Consider the following 8,580-nt stretch of genomic DNA (forward strand, 5'->3'; position numbering starts at 1 on the left):
TTCTCAGTCATTTGGGCGTCCCTCACTAACGCCCCTGCCAGCCTTGTCACCCCACTCAGCCTGTTCTGTTATCCGTTCAGTTGTTTGTTTGGTTGCGATGGCCCCTGGCTTTATATATATGTATATATAGATTAGAGGCCCGGTGCACAAAATTTGTGCACTGGAGGATGTCCCTCAGCCCAGCCTACACCCTCTCCAATCTGGGTCCCCTCCGGGGATGTCCGACTGCCAGTATTGGCATAAACCGGAAGTTGGACATCCCTCTCACAATCCAGGACTGCTGGCTCCTAACCACTCACCTGCCTGACTGCCCCTAACCGCTTCTGCCTTCCAGCCTGATAGCCCCCTAACCGCTCCCCTGCTGGCCTGGTTGACACCTAACTGCTCCCCTGGTGGCTCGATCGCCCCCCATTTCCCTCCCCTGAAGGCCATCTTGTGACAATGTGGGGGTGGCCATCTTGTGGTGGCCATCTTGTGATGACGTGGTGGCAGCCATCTTGTGATGTGAGGGCATGAGGGTCAATTTGCATATTACTTCTTTATTATATAGGATTATTATATAGGATATATAGACAGATAAGTACATGTTATGAGGTGATATTTATCACTGAATTTGTTAGATAATTGACCCACTTCTGTATTAACTGTTGTACTTCATATTTCTGCCCACGATGTTAAGAACTGCTTGCCATTTAGAGGTATCTTAACTCTTTCTGGTTATTGGAAAGAAGCAATTTATTAAAAGGATTCTGGGTACTTGACAAAAGTTAATGCAGTTTGAAAGAGGAGATTTCTTTCTATCTCACTCAAAGAATCAGGTCAAATAGCCTTTCTCCCTTCTATTTTCTACAATTGCTAAAGATATCATTTGGACTTTATTTTAAATGAAATCCTTGGATGGGGAGTGATGTGAGGATGCCCAGATTCAGCTAGCACTGCATTTAGTGCTTTTGTTTTATGAGATCCAGGGCTATAACATCCTGCTTCTGGGGTTAAGCTGTCAAGAGAGAGGAAAGCTTTCTCTATCAGAGACCTGAGACTTTAAACTCTCTCTCCACTCAGAGACACCTCATTCTCAGTATGAAAGCATTTAGAAGGAGATGCAGAAGCTATTTTCATACTTAAGAACTCCTCGGTCAGGCTAGGTGCAGGTCACTCTTTTTGCTTCACTCTTCTTAGAATTTTACAGAGCTTAAATAATAAGAAATTCATCTCCATCTTTTCTTACTTTAATACACTTCTATTTCTTTTTTAAAGTGACGTTCTTAAGTACCAATGTCACCAAGAAAAAAAATTGAATTCCTATGTAATTATACTGCTATGTAATTATAAAAATCACAGTAAACATAGAGTAAACATAATACACATTTTTACTTATCTTGAAAATGTCTAAATCTTTTATATTGCTTACACATACTTTCTTTTTCCAGATCCCTTTGTGTGATTAACACCTTTTTTAGCTGACCATTAATTAAGTAATTCATGCGCAATTGTTTTGTATGATATTCAGGTAGGGCTACAAGGTAATCTTACTTTTTCTGTGAGTCACATGTGGTAAAGTAGGGTCTTGGGTCCAATAGGGAAGTGAAACAGAGTTGGATTAACTGTAATTAGAACAAACAAAGAACGGGTAGCAATTTCAGAAGTGGGCTCTTATGGTGAAATCTTGTAGGGATCTCTGAGGCAGAGTGAAAGAAACCTGATATCTGTGTCTCAGTCATCAGACCTGCAGCAATGAATTTTGTCAAGTGAGAGGTGTCCTCATCGTATAGAAGTCTTTTTCTCTGTTTTTATTGAATTTATTAAGGTGACATTGGTTAACAATAGTAAACATGTTTCAGATGCACAATTCTACAACACATCATGTGTACACTGTATTGTGTGTTCACCACCCAAGTCAAGTTTCTGTCCATCATCATTTATACCCCCGATACCCTCCTCCCCTCCCTCCCTTCCCCCCACCACCTGGCAATAACCACGCTATTGAACAAAATGAACTAACAAGCAAAATAGTGACAGATTCATAAATAAGAGAGCAGGCTGACAGCTGGGGAGGTGGGGGCTAGGTAGGGGTGGTAGTGGAGGGATTGAGCAAAAAGAAAAAAAAAAGAGAAGCCTCATGTACCAGTCTTATGCCATCAAAAGCAAAACATTCAGAGGAACATAACTGAGTTCAGGGCAACATGAAGTGGGAAGGAAGACTGGGCATATTACAGGAATAGCTTTAGGAATAGTTCAACTATGCCCAAGTTAATGTTACCAACATCACGGCTGCCTGTTGGAATCAGCTGTTTCTCTGCACACTTGGCACCCTCCACCTGAGCCAGGTGTTCTTAATGACTATTTCTGCCAGGCGGGGCATGCTGGGATTGCTTATTATATTCACAGATACTATGTAAAACTTCAATGTCTGATCCGAAAGAAAAAGCCAAGCAAATCGACGACATCCTGTCTCGGTGATAAAGCTGCTTTTTGGTGATAGGACCTGGCTATCTGTCCTTTCTGTTCAACAGCAACCCCTCAGTTCCTGCAGGTCTTCTACCTTTGGGCCTGCATGACTGATCAATGAGAGTGAGGAAGGAACTGTAGCAAGACTGTGGGGCTGGATCTCATACCCGTTTGATCGGCAACCTGTAGTGATAATCATTACGATGGCAAAACTTCCATAATGCTCATCCTGTGCTAAGCACTTTGCTTATTTTATCCCAATAAGCCCTCACCATAGCCCAGGGTAGACTCATTTTTTCCCACTTTTACATGGAGGAGAAAATAATAAAGCACAGAGAGTTGAAATGTGCAAAATGTATTTCCTGAATACATGAATGAATACATTCAGTCAATAAGAATATTTATTGAGTACCCCAAAGTAGTTCCTGTTGTCATGGAAATCATGTCTTATTCCATAGGAAGGAAGGATGGGAGGAAGGTAAGAAGCAAACAACAAATTCTGGAGGTTGGTGCAGGATGCAAAGGAGGGTGGGTACCATTGCCTTAGGCCAGTGGTCGGCAAACTCATTAGTTAGCAGAGCCAAATATCAACAGTACAATGACTGAAATTTCCTTTGAGAGCCAAATTTTTTAAACTTAAACTATATAGGTAGGTACATTGTTATTAACTTAATTAGGGTACTCCTAAGCTGGCCTTTGCTAAAAACGTCCTCAATCTGATTGAGGTACCTTCGCTGAGGTCGACCCCTTCCAACTTTCCCATCCACACTTGTCTTATATACTTGTTTCGTCTATCTCCTTTCGTTCATCCTCTCTATATGTCCAAACCATCTCAAAATACCTTTCTCAATCCTCCACACGACATCTTCTTTCACTCCACAACGTTCCCTAAAATTAACTTAATAAACTTTACTTAATATTTTAAGTCAACTTCGCACTGTATGTGTGCGACTGCATGTGGTATTTTGTGGAAGAGCCACACTCAAGGGGCTAAAGAGCCGCATGTGGCTCGCGAGCTGTGGTTTGCTGACCACTGCCCTAGGCAGACTGAATAGTGCAATCAGCTGTGGTGTGAAAAGTGTGACCTAGAGTTGGGGAAGGCAGAAGGGGGAAAGGGCATTTTTAGGCATGACATACATGAGTTCTGATTCTCCTTCACAGATGTCTGATCTCTGCCTGACTTTATAACACCTACCGCCTGTGGGTGGCCTCAGGGTTAATTGTGGCCAGAAGGGGCCCCGAAGCCTTTGGGTAAATCCTTCCTGGAAGAAAGGACAGGACCAACAATGCTGAAAATAATTCACATTTCTGAGCAGGCTTTTTTTTTCTTTTATTTAGAATCATCTGCCTTGTTCCATATATTCTGAAATTCACTTGTATTGAGTTCTTATCTGTATTTTGCTTCCGGTCTATTTTTTTTTCTTACTCTCTTTTCATGTACCATGAACTGCTTTGTAAATTAGAACTTACCTAGATGTTTTGTTAACTGGTGACTACTCCAGTTACTTTTTTGCTAACTTGTGATTACTCCTGATTTCTTATTTTTTTAAAAATCTCACACACACACACACACACACACACACACACACACACACACGCGCGCACGTGCGCGCGCGCGCGCGCGCACACACACACACACTCCAATTCTGGGCCTGCCTTAATTACCAGCCTTAATTACTCTGGGCCCCAGTAATACTTCCCTACTCCCTACCCTTTTAGAATTGTGGGACTAAACACTATCTCCTCCTTTCTCTAGCTTTAGTTATGTCATTTATATTCTATAACAGAGTGATTTCTAGGATAACTTCTGTAATTTATACATGTCTGCGTAATGCATTCACATTGCTCAAGTCCTTGGTGCTTTTTAATGCCTGGCATGTATGAAATGAAAAAAGACCCATTCCCTGGTTACCTGGGAAACATAAAAAAATTAGAAATGGTTTCATTGACTCAGCCCTGGCCTGCTTTTTTCTTTGATATTAGGGTCAAGATACTCATGGTCTTAACATTATCTCCTCAAGGTCTCTGGGACCCAGAGTCATAGACCCCTCAGGCTGCTCAGATCTTTACCTCTTCTCTCAGAGATAGAGAGACTTGTATACCTGCCTCACAGAACAAGGATCTAATACGACAAATGGAAGTGAGGAACAAAAACAGAGCATAGGTCTTTTCCATTTTTCTCCTTCTCTCCTCCCATATATTCCTTCTACCAAAGAAAGGCATCTCACACAGCAGATCCTCCAGCTATCAGGTCAGAACTGAAGTGAAGACCCTCTCCTACTTCTCATTGCCTTACTTTCTCCTCAAGATTTCAGGAGAGAAAGGGGATTTCACTATTGGCTCTAAATGCTGTTTTATCTTACTCAGTAAGACACATCCTATCTCAGTGGTCGGCAAACTGGCCCCTTGAGTGTGGCTCTTCCACAAAATACCACATGCGGGCACGCACGTACAGTGTGATTGAAACTTTGTGGCCCATGCCACGGGGCCAAAGAGCCGCATATGGCTCGCAAGCCGCGGTTTGCCGACCACTGTCCTATCTAATAAAAAAGTAATATGCAAATTAACTGTCACTCTGTCACAAAGATGGTGATACCCAGTCCTCTCAGCCCCGCAAGAGTCCTCCAGTCCCGGGGGGTGATCACTGAGAGAGGGCAGCATAAGCGGCCTGGAGGAATGCTTGCTTTGTCGCCGCAGCAAGTACAATAAAAGTTGGCTTCAAAACAGCCTGTTTCTTGGCAAGTCCGGGTAGGAGGGGGTCCTGAGAGCTCTTCTGCTGGCTGCTCAGGAAACAGCACTGACACCGAGGGAGCCATTGGGGAGGAGGCGGTAACTGCCACTGCGGAGCCAGACCGGAAGATGTGGGGGAGTGGAAGTGGAGGAGGCGGGGTTGCCTCTGCTCCTGCAGGGGTGGCGGGTGAGCTGCAGTTCAGGAGCCTCCGGGAGTGGTGGCAGCAGGCCATCCAGTGCTGCATCCAGTCCCTGAGGCATGCCCGCCAGTACCGCGACACCAACTGCCTGCAGCCGTCCTGCCAGAAGATGAGGTGGGTTGTGCAGCACTCCAAGGGCTGCAGGCGCAAGACCAATGGAGATTGCAGAGTGTGAAGGTAGTTCATAGCCCTTTGATGCTATCATGCTAAACCCTGCCAAGAAAACACATGCCCCATTCCCTACTACCTCAACATCAAGCAGAAGCTCTGTCAGCAGAAGACACAGCACTGCCGGAAGCACGCTTAGCTGATGCACCAGCATATGCCACCATCAACACCCACACCCTTCCTCAGCTGAGTCTGCCTTCCCCTCCTTCAGCACCACCCTGGTCCCCCACACTGCATCCCACCACACCCTGGACACCACAGCCCCTGACTCTGTCCCAGACTTTGCCTGTGAGCATGTCACTAGCCGGCTTCTCCAGCATGGCCAGAACTCAGCCCCCGACCACAGTTTGCACTGGGAAGCCCACTAACCAGGTGCCAGCACCACCGCCCCCACCCAGGCCCACCTGCAGCAGTGGAGTCGCCCGGCAGATTGCACGTGAGGCACAGCAGCAGCAGCATCTGTACTGGGTGAGCACCAACAACGGTATGCCCCTGAGGCACAGTCACCCCTCGTGGGCCTGAATGTGACCCAACCAGATCAGTGGGCCTGTTATTCTGCCCCCCGAGCCCCGGCAGTGGCAGCCGGCACCCATCCCCCAGCAACAGTCAATGTGAGGCATGCCCAGACCCGTGATGTCTATGCAGACCCAGGGTGCAGCCACCTCAGAACATCTCTCCAGGTGCCCTGTAGGACCTGCTGCGGACCCTGAAGTCTCCCAGCTCCCCCAGCAGCAGCACGTGTCAAACCCTCAGCTGATGGCAGCTCTCATCAAATTGCACACAGCCAAGTAAGTGGCCAGCCAGCCCGGTCTTCAGTCTAGCCAAGCCTGCTGAATCTGAATGCCATGCAAGCCAGTGGGCCATGACCTGCTGTCCCTCCGCAGCAGCAAGCAATGGGAGGCCTGAACCCCCAGGGCCAGGCCTTGAATATCATGAACCCAGGGCACAACCCCAGCATGGTGAGTATGAACCACAGTACAGAGATGCCATGGAGCAACAGCAGCAGCAGCAACAGCATTGAGAGAGGCATGTCCAACTGTCGGTTGTGATGGGGCATCGCCTTCCCCTGATCGCCGGGGCACCTCCTGCCCCTGAGGGCTTCCGGATTGTGAGAGGGGGCAGGCTGGGCTAAGGGACCCCCCCTCCAATGCATGAATTTTCATGCACTGGGCCTCTAGCTTAATATAGTTATTCTACTGGCAATGTACTTATTTTTGTTTTATGATATATTTTAGTCAAATCATACTAAAAAATGAACCCTAATTATAGCAATGCAAAATTTTGCTTCTATTTTGAAGGTTAAAATTGAAGGAAAACTATTATTTGAGTGTTTACACTTTTACTTTTGTCAGTTTTGTCGTATTAAAAATGGAGATGGTAATAGGACCCAGAACAAAAGGTGTTGGGAGAATTAAATGAATTTATGCATGTAAATTACTTACTAGTAGAAAAGGCTGACAGAGTAGATTTTAGGTATCATTTCTGTTGTTATTATTGTACCAACACCCAAAGCTATTACTAAACAAAGATATATTTAAAAATATCCGAAGTTTTTTTTAACTTTTTTTCTAAATATTTATGTAGATTTTTATTTTTTTTCCTAATTGCATAAATTTGGAGTCAGAAGAATGTGGGTTAGTGTTCCACATCTGTTACTTAGTAGATGAGTAACCTTGGGCAGGTTATTTTTTATCCTCTCTAAACATCAGGTCCTTGTTTGTGAAATGAACATATTTACTCCTAATTCACTGGTTTGTAAAGAGAGCATGTAACACTGAGTACACGTGATAAGCTCTGAATATATGGTAGCTTTTATTATCCTGCAAAAATTCTTCAGAGAAGACTGACCTCGTCTCTGAGTAGTTTGACTATTTAAGTGTAGAAAGGTCTAGTTAAACTTGCAAATCCCTGGATACAATGGAGCAGCTTCAGGACATTTGTTCTGATTTGAAATTATTTCTTTTCTCACTCAAAAGATAGTTGTGGCTTCCATTTTGTACCCCTAGTGCTCATTACAACCTCAGAAGTAGCTCATCATCCTCACAGAGACTGATCATCATAGATTCTGGATGAAAGTATTCAGTTACAACTAGAAAGGGCAACTTGCTTCAATATGGCATTTAAAAAATTCCACTTTGCCCTGGCCCGTGTGCTCAGTGGTTAGCAACAAAAGGTCTCCAGTTCAATTTCCAGTCAAGGGCATGTATATGGGTTGCCACTTCACTACCTGTCATGGGTAAGGCACATGCAGGAGGCAAACAGTTTATGTGTCTCTCTCACATTGATGTTTCTCTCTCTCGCTCTCTCTCTCTCTCTCTCTCTCTCTGAAAAGCAATGGGGGGAAATATTCTCAGGTAAGGATTAACAAAAAAAGAAAACAAAGAAATTCCACCTAATAATAGAGTAAATTGTGTTTCTCTCTCTCTCTCTCTCTCTCTCTCTCTCTCTCTCACACACACACACACACATGCACGTGCACACAGCACCTTACTTGTACTGTGATTTTATAGAAACATGAGATTGCTTTGGATTTTTCTCTGAAAAATACATTGTTAATATATAAAGAAGGATTCATTCAAAGACCGTGAAATATTAGTGATCTGGTGAGAACGATGTATTTTAGAGTAGAGGTGGGGATTATCAGTGCTGCTGGGATATAGCTCCTCTATCCTATTATGATGTGCAGATGTGAATGTATGAAAAATTATGTAAATCTTTGGACATTTTAATAAGAAATGGTACTATTTTATAAACATTAGGGATAATAACATTTGCTTTCAGTCAGATCTAGAATAAAGCTAATTCCAATAAATGTAGGCTTCAGAGTTAGGCTATGTTATAACTCTAAAAGGAATTTTTGCTTTATTTGCTAAGTAATTGACCCAGAAGGCATGATAAGTGGACTATATATGCATATATCATGGTATATGGTACATATTCATTTAAAACCATTGCTCTGAATATTTAGAAAAATGAAAAACTTAATTACAGTTAATATTTTGGGCTCTCTCTGTTTGCTTTAAGAAGACTCAGA

At 43.9% G+C, this 8,580-nt stretch overlaps 1 pseudogene; it reads left to right on the forward strand.

The window, feature by feature from the left end:
* The first annotated feature begins 5,307 nt into the window (after window positions 1-5,307).
* On the forward strand, window positions 5,308-6,567 carry LOC102423658 (annotated as a pseudogene).
* The last annotated feature ends 2,013 nt before the right edge of the window (window positions 6,568-8,580 follow it).

Source organism: Myotis lucifugus, unplaced genomic scaffold, assembly GCF_000147115.1.
Source record: "Myotis lucifugus unplaced genomic scaffold, Myoluc2.0 scaffold_25, whole genome shotgun sequence".
Lineage (NCBI taxonomy): Eukaryota > Metazoa > Chordata > Mammalia > Chiroptera > Vespertilionidae > Myotis > Myotis lucifugus.